This window comes from Cyanistes caeruleus, chromosome 1 (assembly GCF_971803275.1).
Source record: "Cyanistes caeruleus chromosome 1, bCyaCae1.hap1.1, whole genome shotgun sequence".
Taxonomy (NCBI): Eukaryota; Metazoa; Chordata; class Aves; order Passeriformes; family Paridae; genus Cyanistes; species Cyanistes caeruleus.
The window spans coordinates 131741005-131760324 of NC_141701.1; the positions used below are offsets into that span (position 1 = coordinate 131741005).

General features: G+C 40.1%; 4 long non-coding RNA genes across 4 annotated transcripts; 2 read left to right on the forward strand and 2 right to left on the reverse strand.

The window, feature by feature from the left end:
- Positions 1-1812: 1812 nt before the first annotated feature.
- LOC147655913 (uncharacterized) lies at positions 1813-6712 on the reverse strand. Its single transcript, XR_015278344.1, has 2 exons — positions 6575-6712; positions 1813-5827 (listed from the first exon to the last, which is right to left on the reverse strand). It is a non-coding gene; the product is annotated as an uncharacterized LOC147655913 (long non-coding RNA).
- Positions 6713-8736: 2024 nt separating this feature from the next.
- On the reverse strand, positions 8737-9057 carry LOC111924178 (uncharacterized). Its single transcript, XR_002861510.2, has 2 exons — positions 8991-9057; positions 8737-8883 (listed from the first exon to the last, which is right to left on the reverse strand). It is a non-coding gene; the product is annotated as an uncharacterized LOC111924178 (long non-coding RNA).
- LOC147655914 (uncharacterized) lies at positions 9037-15205 on the forward strand. Its single transcript, XR_002861508.2, has 2 exons — positions 9037-9232; positions 11041-15205. It is a non-coding gene; the product is annotated as an uncharacterized LOC147655914 (long non-coding RNA).
- A 3053-nt stretch (positions 15206-18258) lies between these two features.
- LOC111924177 (uncharacterized) lies at positions 18259-18702 on the forward strand. Its single transcript, XR_002861509.2, has 2 exons — positions 18259-18361; positions 18514-18702. It is a non-coding gene; the product is annotated as an uncharacterized LOC111924177 (long non-coding RNA).
- Positions 18703-19320: the final 618 nt, after the last annotated feature.

Here is a 19320-nt window from a genome sequence, read left to right on the forward strand (position 1 = left end):
CTCATATAAAACATAACACTGGGCTTTTATGAGCAGAAATCTATGGATACACAATGCAAAATTCATTTCAAAATTGACATAACATGAACGAGCTGCTTTTAATTGAATGCTCTTTCCTTTTTCCTGTTACTCCTCTGTTAAAGCACGTGGTTGCTCTGAGAATCTGTACTGCTGAAATGAGTTGCAGTGTACATGACACACACTGTTGTATCATTGCACATTTTTACAGCACTAACAAAAGAACTAGAATAAGAGTCTGAAAAGAATTTTGTTCCATTATAAACTCAGAAGCTTGGAAGCTTGATTAGATCTTCATTCATTGAATTCCATTGCAAAAGTAGGGCTGGATCCAGTGTACTTTGGATGGAGGGAAAAGGCATTGGCAACACATCATCGTAGAGAGTGTTTGCTGCACCAGAACAGCCTGAGCTGAGAGGTGAAAGCTACACCAGGAAAAGGATTTTGGGAAAGGGAAGTATTTTATATAAGTCATGGAAGTTACTTCCCAATTGGTCAGCAATCTGGATCTAAATCATAAAGGAATTACCTTCTCTGTAAAACCTCCTGGAATTAAAATTGCCTAAGTTCAAAAAGGAAAAACATCACCTTACTACATTCTTAGCAAAAGCCAGGATATTGGAGTGTCATTACATGAAAAAAAGTAGTAGTTAAACAAAGTAATACTTATTTCATTAAGTGTGTCCTGTATTTTTTTTCTGTTTTAATCTCTTGAGTCACATAAAAATACACTGTAAGTTAAAAATCAGAATAATTAAAGTAGTAGCTATATTTATAAATGCTGCTACTTCTTTTGCCAGGTCATTTGGAATGTTCTGCAGCAAAAGAAACAGATGTTGAAAATATTAACACACTAATATGAAAACAGCCTCTTAATATTTAAACAAGGACCATTTAAGAAAAACACACACACAAAAAAAAAAAAAAAAAATCAGGAGGAGGGAAAAGAGTGGATAGAGCCAAAAAATACAAATCATGGATGAAACGTGACATAACTGAACCCCTTCTGGTGCAGAATGCAATGACAGCCAGAAATACTCCCTAAGATGCTGTCTTCTGATAATGTGTTAGGAGAGGGATAGAGCCCTGGTGCCAATACAGACACCCTCCAGTGTAAAATTTGTAAGAAGCACAATGGGCATGTCCTAGGGGTGTTCCCACTCTGCCACTGCAAAAAGAAAGAAATGAGAAAAGATGAATCTTTTCTCCCTTGCAAAGTAATCATTGGCACACTGCTCTCCAGGAATTGCTGCCACAGCTCATGGAAAGCAAACTTCACAGGACAAACCAGTCCCATCCATGCCCTATCTCCAAAGGGAAGAGACACCTCAAGAGTGGTGTCGCTGTCTGGAGGGGACTGTCTGTGCCTTAGCCCTCTCTGTCCATTTCCCTGCCTTAACCAGTAAGCTGGAAAGCTGGAACAGGGATAGTCTGATCCAGAAAATGTCCATTAAGAATTCAGGACTACAAGGAATTTGAGCAGGTGGCAACAGATCATAGTACCCTTGGCACATAGGAAATGTCCACAACTCCTGAGGCTGCTGAGGCCCCTATGACCAGGTGAGCTATCAACCTGCATTGTAAATAGCTACAGAAAACCTTCTCTGATGGAGAGAGCTCTCAGCATCATGGGTCCGTCACCAGCCATGACAGTGCACAGGAGTGACCTCTGAATCACTCCAGAAACCACTTCACATTTTCAGCTTCAGATGTTGGACTTAGAAACAGAACCCACCCCCCCCACCCCCAAATCCAAACTAAACATGTACTTTTTCCACTTATAAAAGTCTTTGCTTTTTCCTCCTTAAGGCTTCAAAATTAACCACAGAAATTTCCTGTTGAAGAATAAATAAGCCCTAAGCAATTTCATGATCCTAAACACCCGCAGCATCATCACTCACTTACCTTTCTTTAAAAGGGAAACAACCCTTATATGTCTCTTCAGTAGTTCTGTGAGGCCTGAGACTCCCACCTCACACAATATTTAAGCAATTGCCTAACTTTAAGCACTTAAACTCATGCAGAGCCCAGAGCAGTAATACAAAAATGAGAGTGCAGAGTATAATGTAACACTGTGCAACAGATAAAAACAATGTATTGTTTTGGTACAAATTCTGGCAAAGAACAAATTTTCATTTCTAAAGGAAAGACCAATATTTTGAAATTAAATTAAATCCACATCTGAGCTTCATTCTGTGTTCTAATACACACACAAAACTCTTATGAAGTGAATAAATGTCATTAATGTGAGTGTAACACTGACATTAAAAGACTGTGTGGAGATATTTAACTGCCTCAGAAGAGAAATTGAGGAAATGCTTTTTGGTTTTGCTGCTCAGTGTGAGCATTGACTGACTAGAAAGTTATTCTCATCACTGGTAACACCTAAGCACAATAGAGTGTTGAAAAGCATGTCTGAGTTACGGATAGAAAAGCTTGATCAGCGGTATTTTTATAGAAGCCATTCAAACTTTCATTAGGAGGAATTCTGGGTACTGAGAGTACTGAGGCCTGTACAAAGTGCAGACTTTCTGGCTTCAGAAATTTAACTCTTCATAAAAAGTTAGTAACACTTTTTATTGGCAAGTACCTGAACGAAACCTTGGGTAGCCTGGGGATATTCAGACTAGCATGCAGTGTCAGAGACACCACCATACTTGTAAAAGGTCTTGCTACTCTGGGCACACAAATTAGATTTCCTTCCATTTACACAATGCCTGAGAGATAAGCTATTAAAATTTAACACAGTGAATTATCAATAAGGATAGTTCTGGGAACATTTGGTGTTCCATATTCTTGACTGCCTTCATGACAGTTCTGCTTTCCAAGTCTTAATCCATCTTCCTGTTTTAGGAAGATCTATTTGATCTCTCTACCCCTAGAACAACTATGGTAACCACATCTGAAGTAGTTGAAGTGAATTGTCACACAATCTGCCTGTGCTTTACCCATGCTTTAGTCCTGGGGGAATACAGTATGGGGCTGCACATCTTCCTGTCAGCTACATGCCTCCTTCTTCTGTCCCTAGCTCATGCTGTACCAGAAAAACCCCTCTTGGTTGTAGTGCTCCTGTCCAGAGAGGTAACTGACCTGGAGTTGTTTAATTTTAAACAGTCTTTGCTGAAGAAAAGTTAGGGAAGAACTGATAGGGGGACTCCAAGATATTGCCTTTTTTATGGTTTGGCACAGGGACATGGACTGGAGTCTCTGCACACAGAGATACTAAAATCATGGGGCCAAATTTATTCTCAGTGTGGCTGTATTGGGACTAAGGAAGTTACATCTGGGATGAATTTAGCCCTTAGCTTGAGAAAATGGAAACCTTATGAAAATCTATTGCTGAGTTAATGACAATGCTGAGCAGTAAGCAATTTTCCAGTAAGCTCCAATACACATGATAATGAATTGTTTTCCTTCTTTATTGGCAGCTAGCTCTATTTAATTAGGTTTCTAGAAAGCGGGGAGTGTCCAGAAATCCTGTTTGCTCTTTGCTCCTCAAACACAGTATTTTTTAGGCCTTACTGTATATGCACCTGTAATGCACCAGCACAGCAACTTCTCCTGACAGGTCTGCTTTACCCAGCAACATCAAGACACGACATCCACTATTTCCAACAGGCTGGGGTTGATGGAGAAAGCCAAACTGTTGTCCTGCCAGAATGGTGGAATGGGACAGCTCCCTAATGCACTGTTAGCTTGAATGAGATACAGCTGGAGATCAAGATCAACTCTCAGGAGAGATGGAGGAAAGACTGTAAGAAGAGAGTCCCACTGAAACATGGCCTCTGCCTGAGATAGTAAAGCCTGGAAGAAAACCTCACATCAGGAAGCAGAAGAGGTGAAGAAATGCCTGTTCCCAGTGCAGCTGTTTCACCTTGCACTCTTGAGAGCAATACCAAATGTACAACTAGCTTTGCAGAGGGCCTGAATGGGACACAGCAGTGTTCACAGTGAATTTATTGCCCCAGATTCTCCGTTCTGTTTGGAAGGGGATGTGTTGCCATCTCAGTAGACTTTGCCACTGAAAGCAATTTTGCTCTGTCTGTGAGATACTAGGATTCATTGTGTTACTGTAAAAAATACTGGAGAAGAATAAAATACTTATTTAAAAATAATTTAATATAATGCTTCCAAATGTTCACAAAAATGGAATTTTACAAATATAATTAAAAAAGATCCATAGAAGAAAGCTTTTCTAACTGCTTTTGGTTTTCAACCGCTTTCCTACCACTGAAAACAGTGGCCTCTGTCTAGCATTTAACTTTTCCTGCAGCTTCACAGGAACTTCAGCTGCAACGTCAAAACCCTATAGTATGTGCTGTTGCTTCACACTAACCTTGCTCTCATTAGTATGATAGAAATGAATGTATCTTTCGCAGCAGTCATTATATCTATAAAGAACTCAATTGCCATAGTAGTTCTAAAGGCCTCAAACAACTTAATGAATTATAAATCATTCTCTCTTTCCTTAATCAGACTGAACCTTTCCAGGTGTTCTTTAGCCAAATCACTTAAGCAGTGTCCAGGTTTATATACAAACAATGTTCCATTTGCTAGTTTATAGTTTCCTGTCCTTTGCCCTCTTTAAAACGTGAGATTCAAATCTGCTACTTCTTAATCTCCAGGAATCTCTTCTTGACTCTTGTGATCTTCTAGAAAATGTCAGTGAAAGGATTGCAGATGTGCCTTTCCTAAAAACTTACATTATCTGGACTTCAGGCTCTGTTTGATTTTAGTGCATCTAGAGTTTTTAAAGCTGATACTGCTGTTATCTGTAACACACAGGAGACTCTCACCCTCCCTTTCCTTTCTGTAGACAGCTACAAATGAGCCGCTCAACAAATGTTCTGTTTGCTATCATCCAATATCTATTTCTCACTATCATTTTTCATTGACCCTATGATTATCCTTTGTCTGGTGTGTGTATATATAAGATCATATAACATTTATCATACTAACCACATACAAATTCCAGAACTGGACAGTTGGAGGACAGTATTTTATGTGGAACCAAAGTCACTTATCTGAACAATTTGCAGATGTGACCTCAGAGCTGCCTCCAAGTGCAGAGGGAGGAATGGTTAACGTGACCAAGAGCCTCCCACTCATGCTGGAGTGGAACCACAGTCAGCAGCCTCGGCCCGAGCTCCTAAGCAGTAAGATAATCAAATCATGCAAAGTGGGCAAAAAAACATTTTTATGACATAAACAGGAACACTTCTTTTCAATGCCTTGAGGAAAACCAAATGAATTAATGCTTGTGCTTGGATGACTCTCAGTACATGGTGGATCGGAGGTTGTTCTACTGATGATGACTGTCACTTTACATAGGCATTCTCCACATGATTTCTAGAGCATGTTGGAAGAGCTGACAGTGCCCTATTGTCAGTAGCAATGGGATTATTCTTTATTTGCTTTTAAAATTATCTGTTATGTTTATTTTCCTCAGTAGTTTCCCAGAATTCTTCAGCCTGTGTTTCTATACAAAATGTAGTGTATTTTGTATTTACTAGCACCTTTTCTTGCTTATTCTCAACCTTTTGCCTGTTCCATAACTGTAACAACCTGTGATGTACGAGGACTGAGAATTCAAAAAGTGATTTGTAAGCCTACTGCCACTTAAAAGTATTATTTATGTTGCTTAACAATTCACTCCCTAAAATTGAATTTATTTTTTAAAGCTATCTTGAGTTATAGCAGATATATTTAGAATGCATTATAGGAACTAATTAAAAAACCATGACCAACAAGAAAAAAACTCCACCCACTGTGACATCCTTCTTTGTAGAAGCCAGCCCGAAAACATCCCCTGCAGTAGAAAAAATCATTTTAGTTTCTATGGAGGAATAAACACCAAAAGCCTACTTCATTTATTTAAATAAATGCAATGTATTTATTACTGTACCTTCAGTTATGAATGTTTATTTTTAAATTTAAATTATTTAAATTATTTGTGCAGTAATAAAGTAGTGATTGGCAGTTGACCAATCGATGTAGCTCATGTGCAGCACCCTTCAGACATTAAGTAAATCACAGGGGTAATGCAATTCTCCTCAAAAGACTGGCATTTACAAAGAGAATTTAGCCTTTAAATGTTCAGCAGGGGCATGGCGGGATGTCTTCACATCTTTTAATTTTCCCCATTTTTTTCTGCATGGTTCCCTTTGAGCTCCCCTATACTGAGTCTGGGTAATAACTAGAGTTACCATCTGATATGTGATGTGGTTTACAGATGAAGGGAAAGTTTATTTTATAGAGGTTAAAACATAATAAAGTCAACAGATTTTAAAAGAACTTATCCTGCAGTCTCATTATTTGATTTTCTGCACTACGCTAAATTTTATATTCCTGTAGTAAATCATGGCTTTTCATAACAAAAGAGAGAGAAAACTGGTCATAGTTTTATCAGATTAATGTATTTTCCACCATCAACACACACCGCCGACTTTGCTTAAAGGTGCCTGTTTCTCCCCGGCAAGAGTCACGTTTTCAACCTCTCAGTACGCCCAGTTTCTCGATACACACACACAAACCGTGCATTACAGCTGATATTTACGTTCGGATATTTGACGCGCTGGCTGCGGTGCGGAGGCCGCACGCTGTTGTTCTCATGGCCGGAAGCTCCCCGAGGCCCTCAGGGCGAGCCGGGCGCGGCCGCTGGGGGGCGCTGCGCCACCAGCCACGGGCCGGCCCCGAGCGCTGAGGGCGGGCAGCGGCCGCGGGCCCGGGCGGGGCCGGGCTGGGGCCGGGGCAGGTGCCCGAGGGCAGCGCGGAGCTCTCCTGTCCCCTTCCACCCGGCTGAGCTCCCCTGGTGCGGTGCAGGCTCTCACCTCCCCGAGAGGGCACCTCTGTCCGGCCACTGCCGGGGTGGGCACAGCCCGAGCCCGGTGACAAAATTCTGCCGGCAGAATCCTGCAGAGAACCAAGGACAGCTCTTGGCCTCAGGGCAGGCACCCTTTTTATTAGTTCTGGTTTAAAGATAAATACAAATTCTTTGGTGTCATCGAGCCCATTTAAAAATTATTTTTTTAACTTTTCATAGAATCTTCACAGAATCATAAAATTGCCAAGGCTGGGAGAGATGTTTAAGATCAAGTTTAGGTGCCAACCTGGCACTAGCACTAGAACCCTAAACAACTAAATCATAGTACCCAATGCCAGATTCAGCCACTCCTTAAACACTTCCAGGCGTGTTGATTCCACTCCCTTACTAAAAGGGGAGAGGGTGGTCAGCTGCTAAGGCATGTAAATGGACCTTAGAGATCTTATAGTCCCAATCTCCCTGCTATGGACAGGGACATCTCTCACCAGACCAGGTTGCTCAAGGCCTTAGCCAGCCTGGTTTTGAACTCTGCAAGGGATGGAACATTCAAACCTCCCTGGGAAAAGTGTTCCAGTATCTCATCAACCACATAGTAAAGAATATTTAGAAGAATGCCCTAATATCAAACCTAACTTTTCCCTCTTTCAGTTTTCTACCCATTACTCCTTGTCCTATCGCTACAGTTCCTGATGAAAAGCTCCTCTCCAGCTTCCCTGCAGGGCTCCTTCATACACTGGAAGGTTGCTGTGAGGTCTCATTCAATCTTCTCCAGACAAAACAGCTCCAACTTTCTCAGCCTGTCTTGTTTTCATCTTCATGGCCCTCATCTGGCCTTGTTCCAACTTGTTTCATGTCCTTCTTACATTGGGGACATACTTCTCTGCCTTTTTATTCTATCTTCATTTTTATATCTCACTCCAACCCTTTTGCATTTTTTATTTCTATTCTCAAAACAAACAGAAAAAGTGCTTTCTTCTGGTTTGTTTGCAGCCTCAGGATACCATTCCAAATATTTTCATTTACTTTTTTTATTTTTTTAATCTGCATATTTATCTGTGTCTTATTCAGAGTGAAAACAAATACTTGAATATTATGTCAGTTGCTCTCAATTCTGCTGCTTGACTATGATTACACAGCACTATTTGAAACACCCTTGAGACAGTGAAGTGGTTCAGAAGTGCTGTTTACAGCCCCTGACAGAGGCCCTGTTCCTCTTCCAGCTCTGTCTACAGAGCTGATTAAAGCAAGCACAGTATAAAATGAAGGTTGGGGCCGTTTGTGCTGCCTTCCTGGTCAAACTATGCTCGGTCCAGAATTAGAGAATTTTGACTTTCTGGAGATTATACTCACATCTGAGAGTCAATTGAGAGACCCAGCAGTTCTGGGCAGCTGGCTACAGCTGTCAGCCTGATTTGTGGCCAAAGATGATGTATTTATTTTAAACATAATATTTAAATTAAATAATTATTTTTTACCCATGAAACTTCATAAAATATCATAAACAGGTAGAAATTAGACCAAATATTCCTTATATTTCTTATCTTTAGCCAGTTCTGCAGTCTTTACTTTCAGCTGCACCAAGAAAGCACTGACTGGCACATGCTGCCTAAAGCTGTCCCAACCATAGTGGAAGACAGTGTCAGCTGAAGGGCAGAACTGAAATCTTTCTGTAACTGAGATTAATTTTGTGTGAAAAAAGTAAGTTGTTCATATTATCTGCCTGCTATGAATTATACTGTCAAGAGATGACATACTAAATCAGAGAAAAAATTTAGAAATATCAGGATCTGGTGCTTCAATTCTGATTTTTTTCTCTCTTTCACAACAGTTATAGTATCAAACAGGGAATCGCAAGAGCCCTTCCTTGAAAGAAATCTGAATTTCTTACAGCCATGTAAAGTTTTCTTTCCTGCTTACATTTTACATTGTAACAGAAATTTGTATTTGTTCTCTTTTTGTAGGAATACTGTACAGGTGGCTGGAGAGCAAGTAGGATTAAACCTTGAGAGGCAAGTTGAGAGCAGATGAGTCAAAAGAATTGCCTAGAAGAGAAAAAAAATATTTTAAAATATTTTGTCCTTTGGTTTTCTAACTTAATATTGGGCATATAATTAACCCAGCAATGTGTGATGCTCATTTATTTGATGACCTTGCAAAGAAGTTGTATCCATTGGCCATGTATAGATGGAATCAAGGAACCTTACAGTGAACAGAAAGGAACTGTGACACAGAGCAAGTGCTGAGAGGCAGTGTACATTAGGTTTGTCACACTACTGTGTTGACACAGCTTCCACACAGAAGCTGGCTCCTCTCCTGCCAGCTCAGAGCTCAGGCAGAGTGAACATGTGAGCATGCATCCATCTGCCCAAAGTCTCTCAGATTTCCATGAAGGTAAGAAAATGCATTATCCTGAAGAACATACAGATTGCTCTATGAGTCCTGGTTCACATTTGTGCAAATGTTACTGACTTACATATATTCCCGATTCATCTTTAAAACAATAAATCTTTGGAGTTTACTAGCTGAAGCTCTGCTTCTAAAATACTGTCCTCCTGCTGATTTTCTGAAGTTCACCTGTAGTTTCCTTCTCCTGTAGTCTGGGGAACTGATTAATCTTGATTTGAAGAGGCTATTTAGGAACTAAGTAACAATTCTATGATGATGTGAAGCCATTTATGTCTTTCCTCCTGGGTGCTTGCTAGTGAGCATATGGGTTATACCATCTTGTGCAATGCACAACCACGTATTAATATACACAGAAACTGGAAATCCAAAACTGGAATTCCAGTTCCCCATACTTCCATCTGAGAAACAAATGAATCCCAACAGAATAGGATTTTGCCCTCCTGACTAAACCAATAACCATCCCATATCCTGCAAAATATTCTTTCGATCGTGTGTTCATGGGATAAAATTTTCCCACTAAAAATCACTGCAGGAACATTCTCTCATCAAAACATGAAACCAAGTGGCTGCTGCTTCTTGAAAAGCATGAAGGTGTTATTGTGAACATTGCTCTAGTATTCACAGGGGAAGGGAAAAAATAGCAGCCTTTTAGAGAGGTTTAACTCAAATCCCCATGTGCAGCAGTGTTGCCTCCAGCCTGAAGCCAATGTAGCTTTTGATCCTAAGCCTTGCAATCTGAAGTTATCCTGTGGTTCTGCAGTTGTGTTTATTTTGGAAGATACACAACAAATAACAAGAGGAAGGATATACGAGATAACACAGAGAGCTATAGGGAAAGGGGTTGCAGCTCCAAGGAGGGGGGACCTTTTTGCATGTGGCCTCTGAAAACCAAAAAAATGTCTGTAGATAATATTTGCTTTTTCTATTCTCCCTTGGGCAAACAAAAATAAAGGGCAGAGGGAAATGATGTTTTTTCTAAATTATAGCCCTGGGTTACTAAGGATCAGATAATGTTTTAATCAGTTGATCTACTGAGGAGGGGAGCAGAAAGTTTTAACCTCAAACTCCTGGAGAAGGCTGTAGAACAGACAGGAAATCCACACACTGTAAAAAGGAATCTGCTGTGAGCTGAAATGCTGAAGTTCTGTTCTGGGGGGAAAAAATACCTTCCATGTGAATTTGCTTCCACCTCAGTTGGAATGAAAAGTTAGAATTCATACTCGCCTATATACTAAGCATTCCCCAAAGCTGAGTTTTGGGAACATGAAAGTGGCCTAATCAGAACATTTAATTTGAGTAAAGTCATAGCATTTTGTTTCGATAAAGTCAACAGACTTTGTTTCAGCTTTTGATCTGGAAGCTCTCTGACAGAGAAAATGATGGAAGCCTGTTCTCTGAAGATGTATTGCTTCCTCAAAAATCTCATGGATTGTTTTTTCAAGCAAGCTGGGGGAGAAGAAGTTAATTGGAATTTAACTCTGCAGTGATGGCAGCTTCATAGTAATCCAAAAGCCACTAAAGCATTCTAGTAAAGGGCAGCATTAAGAGTGACAGCAGCTTGAAAATCCTTTGTGCTGGCAAGGATACTACATTTTATAGATACATACACATATATATCTTTGTGCCACAGTAGAACGAAATCTATTGAAAAAATGCCGTATTTTTCAGTTACATTTTAAATGAGCATAATTAAGCATATAAGGTAAAAGAAAAGGCTTGTTAGTACCTGAGCAGTTAATTGTGACTGGTCGTTTGTTTGTAGTGGTAACTAGCATTTGTTCTCCTGATATCAGCTCCTCTAGAAGATACCAGGATAGACTTGCTAAGAAGCCAACAACCAGGAGTGGAAAAAAATAAGGATGGAAGTATTACAAGTAGATTAAATGTTCATCAGTGGGAACAAGGAAAGAAAGAGCAAGAGAAAATGTTACTGTCCTCAAGGGAATTATAAAGGCAGCAAGCTAAGGAACCTGCAAACAAGGAAGAGCAGGATTCTGACTAAGAACAAGTGAAAACACATTATCTTGTCCCAAAACGTCCACCACTGCTAATTTTCTTGAAAATTAAATCAGATGCAGATCCAAATATTCATTAATAATTAAAGAGATTATTAAAAAACAGTTGTGTAACTAAATGCAAGAAAAATGTCACAGGTGAACAGGTAAAGAAGAAGGGACTATTGGCCACAGCTGATAGAAGCAGAGTGAACAGAAAAAGCAAGAAAGAGGAGTGATGAAAACAGTGATTTACTGCAGTTGAGCTCTTAATGGAAACAGATTAATTTCAGGTTCTACAGGAGAAAGACCTGAAATATTTACTCTGTTATCAGGTCTGATACTGGGGAGGAAGGCAGTTATTTTAAAGGAGATTCATATGGCTGATAAGGAGGAAGGAAGTAAGGACAAGTTTAAATTAAGACATGGGAAACTAGGGAAGAACAAAACAACAAACACTGTCAAGGAGATGGACTAGGTGACCTTGCAGGTCTTCTCTATCAGATGCTTCCTTGACTCTCTATGAAGAGAGCAGGGTCTTAGTAACTGATACTTAGGGTGTCACTGTCCAACTTCAGCAGACTTGTCCTGCTAGAAAGAAATAGACTGCTTCTCTGCAATCTCTTTAGAATAATGAAGATACTGAAATGTAGCTCAGAGTTTCATCAAATCAACTCTATAAAATACTGGCAATGAGCAGAGGTACAGCTTTTCTTCTCTTACTCTCCAAGTGTAGTGGTACCTGAGTTGGTTTTGTTTTGGTGTTTTTTCCAGCTGCTTTGTACTCTGCTGAGAATAACCAGGATAATTGTCTGGGCTGATCTGCAGTCACTTCAACAATAGCCACTCTGTCCATCTAGGGGCTTGCATCCAGTTCATATCTGTGGTCACACTCCAGTAGTTTCCTACAGCCTTACACTGGGAGATACCACAGCCCACCATTTTACGGAATCCTAGAATAGTTTGGTTGGAAGGAACCTTAAAGATCATCTAGTTCTAACTGCCCTGCCATGGACAGGGACACCTTCTGCTAGATCAGGTTGCTTAAAGCCCCATCCAACATGGCCTTGAACAACTCCAGTGACGGGGCATCCCAAACTTCTCTGGGCAACCAGTTCCAGTGTCCCACCACCCTCACAGTAAAGAATTTCCTCCTAATATATAAACAAAATCTACCCTCTTTCAGTTTAAAATCATTACCCCCTCAACCTATCACTGCACTCCTTGATTCAGAGTCAGTCCCCATCTTTCCTCAGGGCCCCCTTTAAGTACTGGAAGGCCACTATAAGGTCTCCCTGGAGCTTGGCTAAAAACCACAACTCTCTCAGTCTGTCTTCATAACAGAGGTGCTCCAGCACCCCGATCATCTTTGTGGCCCTTCTCTGGACCCATTCCAGCAAATCCATGTCTTTCCTATGCTGGGGAATCCACAACAGAGCAGAGGGGAAGAATCAGCTTTCTCAACCTGCTGGGCATGCTTCTATTGATGCAGCTCAGGGTATGATTAGCTTTTTGGTCTGCCTGAGTATATTGCCATCTCATATTCAGCTTTTTAACCACACATACCCCTAAAATCTCCTGTTCAGGGCTGCTGTCAATATAGTCATTGCCTAGCCTGTGTCCATGTTTGGGGTTGCCCTGAATTGACCTTGTTGATCTTCATGAGGCTCACACAGGCCCAAATCTAAAGCCTATCGAGGTCTGCCTGGATGTCATCCCTTCCAATCAGATTATCAACTGCATCAACAGTCAGCTTGCGTCATCCACAAATTTGCTGTGGGTGCACTCAATATCACCGTTCATGTCCTCAGTGAAAATGTTAAATTATATTGGTCCCATATGGTCCCCTGAGGGACATGACTCACCACTGGTCTCCATCCAGACATTAAGCAACTATTTTAGTGCAATTCTCTGAGTGCGACCATCCAGCCAATTCCTTATCCACTGAGTGGTCCACTCATCAATTCCAGGTCTCTCCATTTTAGAGACAAGGTTGTTGTATGGGACATGCTTTGCAGTAATCCAGGTAGATTTGAACTGGGCTGTTCTGGAAGTCCCAACATTGTGGGGAAAAAGAATGAGAAAATACCAGTCTTTGCACCCAACCATATGGAAGTGTTGAAGAGAATTGTTAAGGGAATAGTCAGACCATCAGAAGAATACCATGTGCTGTTGAAGTCAAAGGGTTCTAAGATGGTAAACCATTGGAGCCCCCCTATTGTCTGCATTTAGATGAGTTGGGTGGGATTTTTGTACTGGATACCAATGTCTTGGATTTGATTCTTGCAAAAGAAGTAACTGAGTACTGTCTGGTACTGCACAGATGCATGTAGGAATGCAGCTGAGAGCTAGTAATGCCAGCTCTAGGCAGCTTGGTCAGGTGTTCTTCATCCTCAGCCTTTTTTCTCTAAAAACACACATGTTGGATAAAGCACTGCATTGGACTTGAACCACTCATCACCAATTACAGAATTATGGGTTATAATACATGTCTAGGAGCCTTCTAAGTCCTTCATTTTGGGCACATACAAGGTAGCTGCTTTCTGAGTTCTTCTCAGCTAACAAGAGTGACTACAACTGTGGAAATGATAGTGAGGTACTTTCTAGTAGTCCATCCACCAGTCGCTTCCAGCTGACATCAGCATTGCAGTGTTTTTTTTTAATGACTGGAACCTGTGTGATCACTGAAACCATCCACTGCAATTTTCTCTAGTTCTACTATCATCATCATCACCATTATCATCATCCTCCTCATTATCATCATCACCATCACATAAATGAGTATATGCATGTCTTTTAATGAAGGAAATACAGTGAGTGGTTGACCACTGAAGGACAGCACATCTGTAGTGCCAGTTTCCTGAAGGATCCTACCCTCTATTTTGGTTTAAACAATAGACCTTAATGATCTGGAAGTTGTTTTCTCAGAATCCTTTGGAGGAAGAGGAGGTTCTGTACTAACAAACTCTAGACATGAACTCCAGGCAATGTTTACTAGTCTTGAGAAAACTGACCTTTCATTAATATTAGTGGCTTCTTTGTGCTGCATCAGCTTGCTGCTCAGTGTTTGTAAACTTCTCAGTCAGTTCCCCCAGGATCTCTGAAAAGCGTGGAGCTGCCACAGCTCCCCAGTGGTGCAGCTGATACCCAGCTCATCCAGTCTGTCCCTTGCTTGGACAAATCCCAGTAGCAAACTAATCTGAAACACCAGCATCCACTACCAGAAAATTTGTGAGCAAGGTGGAGGCTCAGGCTAATCAGACTATCTATTGCAGATAATTTGCCCAGATTTAGATTTATAATCAGTATGTAATCTGCTTTCTACCACTGTGTGAGGGTGTGGGATACAGTGTATACAAACACAACTGGAAAAGCCCCTGCTACATACTGCTTTGTAGTCAACTATGTCCTAGAGAGGAAAAGAATAAACATTAGCAAACAATTCTGACTTTCCCCTAACCTTTGCAATGAAATCATCCTATAATTTATGGTTTGATTTTTTTAAATGACTTTTTATTGGATGAAAAAGCTTATGTGTGCATAAAAGTTCAGCAGTCAAGAGCATGTGTATACACACAGCTCCTAAAGACTAGGAGCACCAGACTCCTTTTTAATTCCCCCCAGCACCCCCCCCCCAAAAGAATGAAAAAAATCATGAACAATATCTTGTGTATGAGTTGGAATCCAGACAAAAGTGGAAAAAAACCTTGCCCTTTTTGTGTTTTATGGTATTCTACTATCTTTTAAAGTTATGGTTTTTTGTGTCAGCACTCAGAAGATTTTAGGTGAGATAAAGTGTCCATTCTTTTCTTTTTGCCTCTTTTTTTCCACCATAGCATCTGGGATCTTAAAACCTAAAAAAAACCCCTTATGATTTATCAGACCTAATTGTCTTGCAGTGGGCTTTCAGAGAGATCATTAGCAAATTCAGACATAAAGCAGATGTTCCAGTGATGACATGTCAGCAGAAGGGAGTGTGTTTCTTTTTTACCTCCTCCTTCTTTCTTATTCCTTATCAAATCTCATTTCCCTCAACACATATGTCATTTATGGGGGTGTGATGTTTGTTGGTGGGAGCAGAGGGGCAGGAGCAGCTCTTGCAGCACCTGCACTGTGAAATCACCGGGGTCCTCTGCTGTGTCTGGCCATGGCACACCAGCACACAGGTACAGTAGGTCAGGATGGCAGGTAGCACACCAGGATTAGTAGCACTGCCATGCATACGCAGGTGAGTGGCTGTGTTTATGTGTCACACCTGAGAAAAGCTTCCCACCACAGTTACCTAAATAAAACATCTCAGCTGCTGTCCTGGCTTCATGTCCCAGCAATGAGGCCCTTTCCATGAATATGTTCATTTGCCAATTGCCTGGGTGGAAAAGGCTTGTAACAATTCAGCTTCTGAAGCACATTTATTTAAACAAAGTATTATTTATGAAGATTTTCCTTTAAAAAATAGATGTCCTCTGGCCTGAGGGAAAGCAATAAATGCTCTAAATTATGTTCTCAATCAATAATTAATCTTGATGACTGGACAAAGGAGTAAAGAAAGGAAGAAACAAGAGCTTCAATTTATAAAGAAACATTTTTCCCCCAGCTGCCCGGCAGTCTGTGTTGCGAAGCAGAACAGAACATAGGGTACATCTGAGTCTGAAAAGGCAAAGAAAAAAATTGTGATTATATCTAGAATTTTATAGCATTTTCTCTAAGAAAAAAATCCAAGGAACAGAAAAGATGAGAAAGATGCCAGATAGCTGTCTTGATAAAAAACATTTCCCAAAGAAAAAACAATGGAAACCCTGCCAAATCAGGATCCTTGGTGCATGGTTATATATCAAATCCTTCTCCTTTCCCCCTTAAAACTATGCTGCATGCAAGATTTATTTTATTCTTGTCATGGTAAATAAATCTATGTCTGCTTTCCTTTTTAGGAGTGAATACCAAACTTTAAGTACAATTGCACCAATTTTAAGTTTCAGTATATCTGCACACATAATTGTAACAACACATTTACAACAGAAATGTCACACAGAGGCATCATATCTCCCACTACATTTTGTTTCTAATATGAGGAAGCCAGAAATGGGCTAAGCTAGAATGCTTATCAACTTCCAGCCTCCAATTTCCCTTTCCAGCTAAGAAAGCTGAGGAAGGCTTTGAGAAGAGTGGAAGAGTCACAGCTGCTGTTCTCCCATTCCAGAGCCAAAATATCCACAAAGACACAATCACTGTATTTTTTTGCACCTCCCATCACTCTTTGTATGGAAAGAAGGGAGGTTTTGGTAGCAGCTCTGACTTTGTGATGGTAATGGGATGGTCTTCAGTGCTCCCGGGTCTTTTATAGATGAGCATTACCATTAAAATCAGAAACACTTCAATCTGGAATAAGTCCTGTGGTTTTGTGAGTAACCCTCTGTTCTGTATGGCTAATGTTCTTGTCTACCTTTATCTTAAAAATGAGATTATAAATGTATTTGATAAAAGCTGCAGCACTGATAAAAGGCTAAATTCTTTATAACATCCAGTCTTGTAGGGTTTTTTGACTGCAAAGTAATTTCAGTGTGAATCAGCATTAGTGTGGCTCACATTGAGTGGATTACTAACTAAACAGACAAGAAGTGACAAATTTCAATTTGAACACAGGAGAACATTGGCAATGGAGTCTCATCACTGAGTAGGTGTTTCTAAAGGTATTCAGTTCTGCTCCCATGTTATCTAATGTTTTTTATCAATAATCTCATAAACCCCACAAACATTCCTGTAATATTTATATACAATAAATATTGATATTGATGTAACAATGATAGCAAACTCCCTGTTCAAAGGCAAAGTGTAAGAAGATGAAGCGATTGTTGCAATTGAGACAGAAATTTTCAAGAGTGAGGATGGCTAAATAGCTGGAAAATCAAAACATCTCTCAGGTGAATTTAACATAGTGTGTAATTAATTCCTGCATAATTGGATGCTCAGGAGAGGCAAATAAGCCCTTAGGCATGAAGAAAGGCAAAATCCAAGGCATGGTATAGTCTTTGGGTTCATCATGATGGACTGTCAGCCCAGTGCTTCCATATCTGTCTTGTTGGGACCACTGGATTTGTTTCAAGAGTGAGCAAGGAGACATTTCTGTCCAAGTTTTTCCAAAGTGTTTTTTGCCATTTTCCAACATCTCCTCCATTTTGGTGACACATATAGCTACCCAGAATAGTTGCTGGAGATGGTGCAGGAACAAGTCAAGCACACATGGGAATGTTTGAAAAGCCAGTTGCTAGATGCACTGCAGATGTTGCTTGTTTGGAACACTGGTAGCGGTTCTGCTCACAATTATTTCCAAAAATAGACTAAACACTGACGTGAATAGCATATTCTTTTTTTAATCAATACTTTCACTTTGCCCTAGTTTTGTTCTATACTAGACATTTTAGAAATGAAAGAAAAAGTGACTGCGAAGTGAAGTTAAAATATCTCAGGAAAAAAAGAATAAGATCAACAATGGGGAAGGCTAGCTTTTGATTTTCACTGAATGGCATCCTTAAAAACAAGTAGAATTATTTTTTCTTGCAGAACCTTGTCCTTCATCTGGCATGCTTACAAGAGAAGCAAAACAAGAACAGTATGCATGAAATTGTGCACTGCAAATACTCTATGCCTTACAAATGGAAAAAAAACAATTATCACTGTGGATGTTATTGCCTCATAGTTTTTGGGTTTTTTTTTCTTCCCTGAACGTCATTATTCCAAAATTTTTTACGAACAAACAAACTTATAAAATATGTGTAAAGAATTAGGAGATAATGGTTTTACAGATAACACATTAATTTAAAATAAATTTGTAAGTTTTTCTTAAATAAATATTAAATGTTTCAAACATTGACCCTTCTTTTCAGAGATGGGGTTGTTTTTAAACAGTTGTTTAACATCTTATAAAAAATCTGATGCAGATATAGCTTAAATTTTAGAGTCCAAAATTAAGCAATTGTTTTAAATTCTTTTAATAATGAACTTTTGTATTTGCTTGAACAGGGAGTAGTTTTGAACTGCATAGTACTCACCTGCATGGAAAAAAAAAGTCAACCCCAGCCTCTGAGAACTGTAGTCTGAGGGAAATCCTAGATATGCAGGAGAAGTAGGTTGGACTCTCTGTATGTGTATTTCCCCATCACTAATTTACACCAAAGAAAAGTATTTTCCTGTCTCTTCATTCCACATGCTCCTCAAAATTCAGAGTTGAGCCTGAAGGTGGAAGATGTCACCCTCCAACATAAATATCTGTTGCAGGTTAATGAAGCTGTGAGGCTGTGATGGAGTGGGTGCTGCTAATCTCAGAGTTACCACCTACACAAAAAGACTTTTCCTCTGCCAAACACCCCCAATGCCAGTGACTTCAGTGGAGTCTACAAGTACTTGGCTTGTCAGAAATATGTACCAAAAAGTACCCGAATTGGCCAATTATAAAATTTGCTGCTACTACTCTGGCTGTGGCTTTTGTAATTAGTTTCAAGACAGGTAGTTTCTGATACTGAGTTACTTCTGACTGTGTACATGATGCTGAGTGGGTAGCACCAATGTAAATCATCAACCCTGCTCTCAGCAGGGATGCTGTTGGCGTTCCTCACTGGAATGTGCACTGGGGCTGTGCTCTGTGAGCAGCAGCAGCCTGTATCTGTACTTCTCAAGAAGAGGAAAGAAATGGCTTTGTGGAAGAAACTTCCGCATTACAGACATTCCAGTTGTTCCTTTGAGCCACAGCCATAACTCTCTCCAGATGTAACCCTTCACTTCTCCTTCTTTACAAGTTTATTTTCCTTGTAAGGAAGAAAAACATGGAAAAGATTTTTGGTGGGTGTAAACCAAGCTGAGAAGAACTGAATGTAAAGAATGAAGAGGGCTTTATACAACATTTGGCAACAGCCAGTGAGCTGAGTCACAGACACAAAGCCATGGAAGAGCTAGACCCCATCAGATGCGTCTGTCTAGGTGAAATTCATCTTCTTGCTTAACATAGCATGGGGGGAGTATGTGTGTGCTTGTGCAAACACAGGAAGAGAAATCTTTGCCTAAATTTATGGCTTGACCGAGGAACTC